Below are 11,828 nucleotides of genomic sequence, written 5' to 3'. Positions count from 1 at the left end.
TCTTTCCTTTGCTTATTTCCTTGACCTCCTCACACTTCCCTTTTTGGTATTCTAGTTCAATTAGAAGGGACGCAGGTGGCGCTGTGGGTTAAAGCCTCAGCGCCTAGGACTTGCCGATTGAAAGGTCGGCGGTTCGAATCCCTGCGGCGGGGTGCGCTCCCGCTGCTCGGTCCCAGCGCGTGCCAACCTAGCAGTTCGAAAGCACCTCCGGGTGCAAGTAGATAAATAGGGACCGCTTACCAGCGGGAAGGTAAACGGCGTTTCCGTGTGCGGCTCTGGCTCTGGCCAGAGCAGCGATGTCACGCTGGCCACGTGACCCGGAAGTGTCTCCGGACAGCGCTGGCCCCTGGCCTCTTAAGTGAGATGGGCGCACATCCCCAGAGTCTGTCAAGACTGGCCCGTGCGGGCAGGGGTACCTTTACCTTTACCTTAGTTCAATTAGATATTTCAGCAAATCCTTTCCATCCTTTTAATATCCTAAAAAATTGATCTACTATATTTTTACATTCTCCTCATTCACTAATTACCAATCCATTTTTACTTAATCCTTTATATCATTTCTGCTAAGACCACAAAATTTCATTCCAACATCCTTCTAACATTCCTTAATTTTACAATGTTTCTGTAAATAAACTTTAAATTTCTTCCAGTCTTCTTCCACCAACTCTTCTCCTTGGTCTCGGATTCTGCCAGTCATTTCCGCCAGTTGCATATAGTCCATCACCTTCATCTGCCATTCTTCCTGGGTGGGTAGATATTGTGTCTTCCAATACTTTGCAATAAGTATTCTTGCTGCTGTTGTGGCATACATAAAAAAAGTTCTATCCTTCTTTAACACCAGTTGGCCTACCATGCCCAGGAGAAAGGCCTCTGGTTTCTTCTGAAAGGTATATTTAAGTACCTTTTTCATTTCGTTATAGATCATCTCCCAGAAAGTCTTAATCCTTGGGCATGTCCACCAAAGGTGAAAGAATGTACCTTCAGTCTCTTTACATTTCCAACATTTATTATCGGGCAAATGATTGATTTTTGCAAGCTTGACTGGTGTCATGTACCACCTGTAAATCATTTTCATTATATTCTCTCTTAAGGCATTACATGCCGTAAACTTCATACCTGTGGTCCATAACTGTTCCCAGTCAGCCATCAAAATGTTATGTCCAACATCTTGTGCCCATTTAATCATAGCAGATTTAACCGTTTCATCCTGCGTATTCCATTTCAACAGCAAGTTATGCATTCTTGACAAATTCTTAGTTTTAGGTTCTAGCAGTTCTATTTCCAATTTTGATTTTTCCACACAGAGAAAGCATTTCAGAGAGAGGAGGAGGAGGTGGAGGTGGAGGTGCGGGCAGGTGTTCCAAGGGCTACAAGGGAAGGACCGCAAGCAGTAGTGGTAGACTAGCATAGATGGTCTGATCTGCGGGTTTACTTTGGGCGCTATTTCCCCCCCCCCTTCCTCCTGCAACGCCTGATGGAACTGAGAGCTGCAGATGGAGCACACGAGAAAAGATACAGAACTGCAGCAACATCTTCGTAGCTTGGACTTCTGCTTGTAGTTATTTAATCGCAGTGTTTCATCAGCTGGTGTCTTGAGCAGAAACCTCTGGAAACAAAGGGCTAAAAACCAGCGCTGCTCTCCAAAATTATCTGGTCCCTTTTAACTGGTTGACTAAAATCCCTTATTTTGGCTGCTGGTCCCTTATTTTCAAGGCTGCTGGTCCCTTATTTTCAAATCTGTAAGTTGACAGCTATGTTCTGGTCAAATAAATGCGCCCTTGCGCAAACGCACATGGGCGCAACAATAGAGGCCTGGCTGGAATGTTCAAAGCTTGCTGCCACTACATGCGAGACGGACTGGAGGAAAGGAAACACGAATTGGCCTGCGACGTAGCTCGGTCAACCATGGCTAGGAGCTAGGTGGAGTCTTAGATCTGGGAAAAATATGTCTAGACTTGCACATGATGGCCGGCTTGTGTTTTGACTTGAAATGTTCATTTTGGACTTCTCGGAAGTACATAAATGCAAGAAGCAGGCGCGGGGAGAGCCAGCCCAGAATGGCGCCCACCTGAGAGGTGCCGGAACTGTGCTCCAGCTAAAAAACAAAAGCACTGGTCCTGCCTCAATCCAGCATCCCCTTTGCTTCAATTCCACACCCCTCTCCTTTAGCATTGCCAAGTTGAAATATCTTCTTCCCTTCCCTCACAGGAGGAGAACTGCAAGCATTCCGCCACCTGGGGTTCCCTGAGCAATTGCAAATATTCATCAACATTCTGCAGCCATAACCCAGTCTAGCCAATAAGCTCTCATGGCTTCTCCATCATAGGCATGATATAATCTAGGGCAGAGGAATAATAATAATAATAATAATAATAATAATAATAATAATAATATATTTATATCCCGCCATTCCCAGCTGAAGCCGGGCTCAGAGCGGCTAACAACAGTAAAATAATACAGCATTCTAAAATCAATTCATTCTAAAATCAGTTCAGTCCAATCAGTTCAAATCAAATTAATAGCAACCATTGGGCTACAGTTCTGTGAGGATTACCAAAGGGGGGAGGGGTTCAGGCTGTGCCTTGGCCAAGGGCCTGGTGGAACAGCTCTGTCTTTCAGGCCCTGTGGAAAGATGTCAAGTCCCGGTATACAGCTTCCGGGTCATGTGGCCAGCATGATTAAGCCGCTTCTGGCGAACCAGAGCAGCGCACGGAAACGCTGTTTACTTTCCCGCCGGAGTGGTACCTAGTTATCTACTTGCACTTTGACGTGCTTTCGAACTGCTAGGTTGGCAGGAGCAAGGACCGAGCAAGGGGAGCTCACCCCGTCGCGGGGATTTGAACCGCCGACCTTCTGATCGGCAAGTCCTAGGCTTTGTGGTTTAACCCACAGCGCCACCCGCGTCCCTACATACAGCTACTTAATACCTAAAAAAAGAAAACAATTAAACATACAATAACCAAAAAATATCACCTTAAAATACAAAAGAAACAAAACACGAATACATAAATCTTGACTTCCCTCCACCCATGTGTGACTTCCTTTATTTCTTTTCTTCTTTTTGCTGTGTTATCAATATTATTTTTTACTATCTCCTCTTATACCCATTTCTTCTTTGTTTTTTACTCTATAAATTTCATTCAAATAGACTTCCATTAAACCACCCAGAAGGTCTCTTGGTAGAGGTTTCAGCACTATATCTGCACACATCTCTTTGTTGTGGCAATAAGCCAACTCCTCAAATCAGTCTTGGATGGCCTCACGCGCATAGGCATATTTCACCCTGATGACGGCAATGTAAATATCCCACAGAATTAACAACAATCATTTAAAACAGTCAAAGGGTTAAAATAACAACAGACTAAAAACATATTTTGCGCTGGATTATGGAGAAAGCTAGAGAGTTCCAGAAAGACATCTACTTCTGCTTCATTGACTATGCAAAAGCCTTTGACTGTGTCGACCATGGCAAACTATGGCAAGTTCTTAAAGAAATGGGAGTGCCTGATCACCTCATCTGTCTCCTGAGAAATCTCTATGTGGGACAAGAAGCTACAGTTAGAACTGGATATGGAACAACTGACTGGTTCAAAATTGGGAAAGGAGTACGACAAGGCTGTATATTGTCTCCCTGCTTATTTAACTTATATGCAGAATTCATCATGCGAAAAGCTGGGCTGGATGAATCCCAAGCTGGAATTAAGATTGCCAGAAGAAATATCAACAACCTCAGATATGCAGATGACACAACCTTGATTGCAGAAAGTGAGGAGGAATTAAAGAACCTTTTATTGAGGGTGAAAGAGGAGAGCGCAAAATATGGTCTGAAGCTCAACATCCAAAAAACAAAGATCATGACCACTGGTCCCATCACCTCCTGGCAAATAGAAGGGGAAGAAATGGAGGCAGTGAGAGATTTTACTTTCTTGGGCTCCATGATCACTGCAGATGGTGACAGCAGTCACGAAATTAAAAGACGCCTGCTTCTTGGGAGAAAGGCGATGGCACACCTAGACAGCATCTTAAAAAGCAGAGACATCACCCTGCCAACAAAGGTCCGTATAGTTAAAGCCATGGTTTTCCCAGTAGTGATGTATGGAAGTGAGAGCTGGACCATAAAGAAGGCTGGTCGCCGAAGAGTGTATGCTTTTGAATTTTGGTGCTGGAGGAGACTCTTGAGAGTCCCATGGACTGCAAGATGATCAAACCTCTCCATTCCGAAGGAAATCAGCCCTGAGTGCTCACTGGAAGGACAGATCCTGAAGCTGAGGCTCCAGTATTTTGGCCACCTCATGAGAAGAGAAGACTCCCTGGAAAAGACCCTGATGCTGGGAAAGATGGAGGGCACAAGGAGAAGGGGACGACAGAGGACGAGATGGTTGGATAGTGTTCTCGAAGCTACCAGCATGAGTTTGACCAAACTGCGGGAGGCAGTGGAAGACAGGAGGGCCTGGCGTGCTCTGGTCCAGGGGACCAATTTATATATATTTTTAAGAAGACGATTATTTGGGTTGTCCTTTTCCAAAGGGCCAATTGGCTAGGTAAAGGGACCCCTGACTATTAGGTCCAGTCGTGGCCGACTCTGGGGTTGCGGCGCTCATCTCGCTTTATTGGCCGAGGGAGATGGTGTACAGCTTGAGGTCATGTGGCCAGCAGGACTAAGCGAACCAGAGCAGTGCACGGAAACGCCGTTTACCTTCCCGCCGGAGTGGTACCTATTTACCTACTTGCACTTTGACTTGCTTTCGAACTGCTAGGTTGGCAGGAGCTGGGACTGAGCAACGGGAGCTCACCCCGTCGCGGGGATTCGAACTGCCAACCTTCTGATCGGCAAGTCGTAGGCTCAGTGGTTTAACCCACAGCGCCACCTGCATCCTACCAATTGGCTAGGTTCTCATTAAAAGGAGACCATACAAATTTCTCTCCTGACTCTACCCAAAACCTCTCTCTGCCTGGACAAACACGAGCCTCTCTTTGGAGGGGCGCTGGGCAATCATGCAGCCAAGAGACAGGATCTTCTTACTGCTCTCCAGGCTGAAATGTTTCCAAGAGCCCCCTTTGGACACAGGCAGAAGCACAGAAAGGGGAGAATATTTCACTTTGAACGGCCCATTTATTTGATTTAGAGCAGCTTCTGAAATGTCCGCCTCAGACAATACAGCAAAAAGGAGGCGTCCAGAAAGCGGGGGAATGCCAAAGTCAGAGAAAGAATAAAAGAGCATCTGTCAAGCACCGGTTTCCCCTCCACCCCGGCTCCAGAGAAGTAACCTAATTTACCAGTGGAACTCCTTGGCACATGATAGGCACTGGCTTGCGGGGGCCTTCAAAATGGGCCTGGCAGTCAGTTGTGGAGGTGCACTGACAGCTTTACAAAGTACAGTAATAGCAAAAGGACCCAGCGGAGATCTGGATTTTATTTTTAGGCTCGCCCAATCCCAGTTCAGACAACCGAGGAGTTGCGGGGGCAGTGGGAGAGGAAAAGAAGATCCTTGGCTCTTGCAGAATAACAGTGGGAAAAGCTTGTTGACCTCTGTGTATCATCACCAAACAAAAGCCACAACTCTCCCCAACTGCTGGTATTCAGACGCATACTGCCTCCGACAAGGGAGGTAGAATGGTGGCTAGTAGCCATTTAGAGCCCTAACCTTTCCCAATACCCTGTTTGAGCTGAGGCAACCAGAACTGTACGCAGCCTTCTCCACTGTCTGCTCCTTCACAAATCCTGTCTTAAGGGTATGTCTGTGTATGAATAGGGTGAGCCTGTGACCTGGCTCAGGAACTAAGTATTTATCATTACAAAAGACTGGCCAAACTCCCCAGAGTATCCAATCAAGTGAGCATTAACAGGGAACCTGCCAGACAGGAAATAAACAACACACTCAGATTTCTGTTGTAGACCACCTTTTCTGTGATGTAGGTATGATGTATCTGGGGGGTGGTCTTGAGCTACACCCCTTTCTGTGATGTAGGTATGATGTTTCTGGGGGTGGTCTTGAACTCCAAGGTGGGCAATTTAATATGTCTATATAAGGGTGGGCACACCTTTGTTCAGGGTCCTCCTCCTTTCCTGAGGGGAGCACCCTGTTGCAACAATTCAATAAAGATCAGGCTTATGAGCTGCTTTGCTTCTCAATATTCTCTGGTTGGCCTCTGTTATTTTCTCCGACTGATGGAGAACCTGCAGAGGACTCTATAAGGGCTCTTGTGTTCCCCATAAGGGAATAAGGGCAGATTTTTGTTTATCACAGGGGCAAGACCTACTGGGAAGAGTTGAATAAAGAGTTAACTTCAGTGTCACCCGTGTTTTATTGCTGACTTACTCCAGCTCCTGACATCCATGAGCAATAAAGAGAACCTGCAAGATTAGGGGCAGTGTACCTCCAAATGGGACGCGGGTGGCGCTGTGGGTTAAACCACAGAGCCTAGGACTTGCCGATCAGAAGGTCGGAGGTTTGAATCCCCGCAATGACGGGGTGAGCTCCCGTTGCTCGGTCCCTGCTCCTGCCCACCTAGCAGTTCGAAAGCACATGAAAGTGCAAGTAGACAAATAGGTACCACTCTGGAGGGAAGGTAAATGGCGTTTCCATGCTGGCCACATGACCCGGAAGCTGTATGCCAGCTCCTTTGGCCAATAAAGCGAGATGAGGGCCGCAACCCCAGAGTCCCTTTACCTTTACCTTTACCTCCAAATAGCAGGAGTTGGACACAAGGAAAACAGTGGTACCTGGGGTTAAGTACTTAATTCGTTCCGGAGGTCCAGTACTTGCATGGGGGCAGGAAGAACAGGGGGTGGTCTTGTGAGGTACAGTGGTACCTGGGGTTAAGTACTTAATTCGTTCTGGAGGTCTGTACTTAACCTGAAGCTGTACTTAACCTGAAGCACCCATTGGGCCTCCTGCTGCTGCCACGCCGCCGGAGCACAATTTCTGTTCACATCCTGAAGCAAAGTTCTTAACCCAAAGCACTATTTCTGCGTCAGCGGAGTCTGTAACCTGAAGCGTATGTAACCTGAAGCGTATGTAACCCGAACTACCACTGTATGGGAGAATTGCTGCTTCCCATCTCCCGTCTTTGACCTTCCCAGAAAAATCCAGCGGGATACTATTGGAAACCTAGAGCTTCTCTTAGGTCCTTGATAATGAGCTGTGATTCAGGGCTGGACTCGATGACCTTTGGGTAACCTTCCAGCTCGATGATAACCGAATCTTACAGTTCAACGAATCATGGAATCTTGAACTCAAATCCATCTGGACTGCGGAAGAGGGATCTTTTCCCCAGACTCATCACCTCCCCGCAACATAAATCCACACGTTGTTGGGGGGTGGGGTGGGCTTGAGCGAAATCAATTAACCGCCTTGTGTTGTTGGTTATAAATCAACTATTTACATATTTAATGATTACACCTTTAATAAATCCCCAAGAAGGAGAGCCGAGGCGGCTGGTTTCTGAGCTATTCTTATGGTGTCATCAATTATCGTGAAAGCCAGGCAATCATATTAAATCTTCTCTCCTACCGATGACTCTTGTCAAAGCAAAAATTGTTTCCCGCCCCCCCCCCCCCAACCCGGCACCCTCCCCTCCTCATAACTGCAAAAGCTCTGGAACGGGGCCACCGACATTACATTAGAAAAATTGCTTGAGCAGCATTTCAACTAAGAGGGAGGGGGGAGGCAGCTTTTAATTTTTGCCAGACATGGAAATCAATATTCCGTCCTTCAGCTCTTTGGAATGATTGGGGAAGGCCTGGCTAATACAATCCCCAGGTCTCATTCTGACGGCACAAGAGCCTTCAGAAATGATGGTGGAGGCTTTAAAGACCCATCTGGGACTTTTGGCAAGGAATTCCTTTTATTAGATTAGTTCCTCTGTCCCTTTCGGAGAGAAAGAGAGAGAATATGTCTCCCTTTCATTATTTTGTAGTTAGTCCATGATCAATATGCGCGGCTTGTATTTATAGCTACCCTGGTGGTTACAACCTTTTGAATGTAATTTATGGTGACATGGAACCCAATTATTATGGGGGAAATGTGCGTGACATTTTGGAGAGGGTTTCCTCCCATGTTCCTCTTTAGACTCGTCAGTTCAAGAACTCACACACAAGAAGAGACGGCAATTCTTTAATAGTTTTGGGCGGAGCACTTGGGGGGCGGGGTGAGCTCACACAAGCAGCTCAGGGTGGTTTTCCAGATCAGGGATGGAGAACCATCATGCCTGGGCTGTATGTATAATAGGTTTGTTTTGTGTTTGGTTTTGTGTTTGTGAATATAGTATTTACCAATTTAAAAAAAGAAGAAAAAGAAAAAAAGAAAGTGTATTTGAATGTAAGTAGTTTTGCCTGAGGAGGGACTGCGAGATATTTACAATGCTGTCAAACGTTTGCTTGATAGGCGCATGATATGAACTGAAGCTCCTAGAGTTTTCCTGTAAGCTTGCTAAAGAGAACTTTAAGTCACTTCCACTGTGCCCTGATATACAGCTAAAGGTAAAGGTAAAGGTACCCCTGCCCGTACGGGCCAGTCTTGACAGACTCTGGGGTTGTGCGCCCAACTCACTTAAGAGGCCAGGGGCCAGCGCTGTCCGGAGACACTTCCGGGTCACGTGGCCAGCGTGACATCGCTGCTCTGGCCAGAGCCAGAGCCAGAGCCAGAGCCGCACACGGAAACGCCGTTTACTTTCCCGCTGGTAAGCGGTCCCTATTTATCTACTTGCACCCGGGGGTGCTTTCGAACTGCTAGGTTGGCAGGCGCTGGGACCGAGCAGCGGGAGCGCACCCTGCCGCAGGGATTCGAACCGCCGACCTTTCGATCGGCAAGCCCTAGGCGCTGAGGCTTTAACCCACAGCGCCACCTGCGTCCCGATATACAGCTATACAGCTGCAAATATAATGTTTTAAGTCCATTTTGAGCACAGTATACAAATGCGACACTAGATGGCGATGGTGCGCTTATGACAAATTCAATATATTTTTCAAAACGCTTAAAAAAACCACAACATTTTCACAGCGTTTTTTTTTAATATGTGTCTAGATTCCACCATAGGGACGCGGGTGGCGCTGTGGGATAAACCACAGAGCCTAGGACTTGCCGATCAGAAGGTCGGCGGTTCGAATCCCCGTGACGGGGTGAGCTCCCGTTGCTCGGTCCCTGCTCCTGCCAACATAGCAGTTCGAAAGCACGAAGTGCAAGTAGATAAATAGGTACCGCTCTGGCGGGAAGGTAAACAGCGTTTCTGTGTGCTGCTCTGGTTCTCCAGAAGCGGCTTAGTCATGCTGGCCACATGACCCAGAAACTGTTCTCCGGCTCCCTTGGCCAGTAAAGCGAGATGAGCCCCACAACCCCAGAGTCGGCCACGACTGGACCTAATGGTCAGGGGTCCCTTTACCTTTACCTTCCACCATTGGGAGGGCATAACCAAATATTATCTCCTCACCTGCTCTTTCCTGTTTGCCCTCATTCAGCAATGCAGATCATCTGCTAAATCTGAGCTCCAGACTTAAGCATGTCTTTTTCACTGAATTAGCATTTTTAAGCCTGCTCCAGAACAAAGCTGCTGTATCTGTTACTTTCGCCAGTGTGTAAATGTGATTTTTGCCTTTTACAAGACTGTTTGTGTGTTTATACTGTTTTAAGGGGGAGAAAAGGGGGCTATACCAGGAGAATCCAGTCTGCCTTAAAGCATCCTGGATAACTTAAACCAAAAGGCTAAAATCAGCCTAAACTTCCTTTTTAAGCTGCAAAGGGGTGGCACTCTGCTGAATACACAAATGTGAAGGAGGGAGGATAATATCAAATAAATATATCCCCTCCTAGCTTCTGTACACATCCTAACGAATTCTTCTCGCAGATTCTGACTTCTAAAGCTATGGCTACAAGAAATGTCTTGACTCCAGACATGCGCTAAGCACCGTGCAATGAATTGAAAAGGATGTTCAAAATAACTTTTGTAAAACAACAACAACCAGAAGCTTTTCTTTTGGGAATTACAGGGCCAGAACTAACTAAATTGTATGGAAATTTATTCATGTTGGCAAGGTGATGTCTCTACTTTTTTAGACAGCATCTTAAAAAGTAGAGACATCACCTTGCCAACAAAGGTTTGTATAGTTCAAGCTATGGTTTTCCCAGTAGTGATGTATGGAAGTGAGAGCTGGACCATAAAGAAGGCTGATGGCCGAAGAATGGATGCTTTTGAATTCTGGTGCTGGAGGAGACTCTTGAGAGTCCCATGGACTGCAAGAAGATCAAACCTCTCCATTCCGAAGGAAATCAGCCCTGAGTGCTCACTGGAAGGACAGATACTGAAGCTGAGGCTCCAAGACTTTGGCCACCTCATGAGAAGAGAAGACTCCCTGGAAAAGACCCTGATGTTGGGAAAGATGGAGGGCACAAGGAGAAGGGGATGACAGAGGACGAGATGGTGGGACAGTGTTCTCAAAGCTACTAATATGCGTTTGACCAAACTGTGGGAGGCAGTGGAAGACAGGAGGGCCTGGCGTGCTCTGGTCCAGGAGGTCACGAAGAGTCGGACACGACTAAACGACTAAACAACAACATGCTACTACAGCGGCAAGAATGCCACTTGCCCCAAATTGGAAAGAAGAAAAAGTCCCAGCAAAGGAAGAATGGATACAAAAACTTATGGACAATGCAGAAACGGTGAAACTTCCCGGAAGAATAAGAAATCAAGATAACAAACTTTTTATAAAGGAATGGAAATGGTTTCTTGAATATTGACAGATAAATTGGAAAGAGATAAAAACATTGGTAGGATTATTGTAATAACCTGCAGTTTCACGAGAGCATATACCGTATTTTTCCTTCTATAACACGCAGATTTTTTCTCCTAAAAAGGAAGGAGAAATGTCTGTGCGTGTTATTGAGCGAATGTGTGGTCCCTGGAGCCAAATAGTGCAAGGGGAGGCAAAAAAAAGCAGGCAAAAATCAAATTGCGCGTCTCCTAGAAGGGAAACCTGAAAAGAGGAAGCGGCTGCTTTCCGGCATTCTGCCTCATGGTCTTACTGCCCACCCATCTCTGTTTCCTTGCTGTGTTTGCTCAAACGGAACAAAGAGCAGGGAAAGCCCCTCCCCTCCAGGCAAGTGGAGGGGAAAGCAGAGTGTCTCCGTGCTGCTGAAAACATGCAGGAGGGAGGGAGGGAGGGAGGGAGGGAGGGAGAGAGAGAGAGAGAGAGAGAGAGAGAGAGAGAGAGAGAGCTGGCTGGCTGGCTTGGGTGGGTAGGTGAGGGAAAACTTTTGCCTTCCTTTCCTCCCTATACCCCTCTCCTGCATTCTTAGCCAGCTGCTTCTCTGCACACCCCTCTCCTGCTCCTTCTGTGTTTTTCCTTCCCTCCCCACTTAAAATGTGGTTAAAAAGCATGGATCCACATGGATCCTCAGGATCTTTGCATTGGGTCAGCCCAAATTCACCATCAGATCACATAGCATGTCCATGGCTACAGCCTGCCCCCCAAAAATCACGCACCCACTGTTGCCTGGGGCTGCAATGGTGCAAAAATGTGGTTAAAAAGCATGGATCCACATGGATCCTCAGGATCTTTGCATTGGGTCAGCCCAAATTCACCATCAGATCACATAGCATGTCCATGGTTACAGCCTGCCCCCAAAAAACCACGCACCCACTGTTGCCTGGGGCTGCAATGGTGCAAAAACGTGGTTACAAAGCATGGATCCACAGGGATTCTCAGGATTTTTGCATTGGGTCAGCCCAAATTCACCATCAGATCACATGTCTGTGGCCACAGCATGAAGCACAAAAATGATACATCCACTGTTTCATTCAGAATGTTTTTTCCCTTGTTTTCCTCCTCTAAA

The 11,828-nt window shown here is 46.7% G+C and overlaps 2 long non-coding RNA genes across 2 annotated transcripts in view; one reads left to right on the top strand and one right to left on the bottom strand.

Annotated features, from left to right (window-relative positions):
* The window catches only part of LOC307207285, a 200,742-nt gene extending 194,232 nt beyond the window's left edge, over positions 1–6,510 (bottom strand). Inside the window, exon 1 of the long non-coding RNA XR_013834607.1 lies at positions 6,379–6,510. This is a non-coding gene — a long non-coding RNA (uncharacterized lncRNA). The remainder of the gene's footprint in view (positions 1–6,378) is intronic.
* LOC307207307 overlaps positions 1–11,828 on the top strand; it is a 114,253-nt gene that overhangs the window by 49,652 nt on the left and 52,773 nt on the right. The window lies entirely within an intron of this gene.

Source organism: Podarcis cretensis (assembly GCF_951804945.1).
Source record: "Podarcis cretensis genome assembly, chromosome: 18".
Taxonomy (NCBI): Eukaryota; Metazoa; Chordata; class Lepidosauria; order Squamata; family Lacertidae; genus Podarcis; species Podarcis cretensis.
The sequence above is the reverse complement of the archived record's forward strand: the minus strand, read 5'-3'. Positions and strand labels throughout refer to the sequence as shown.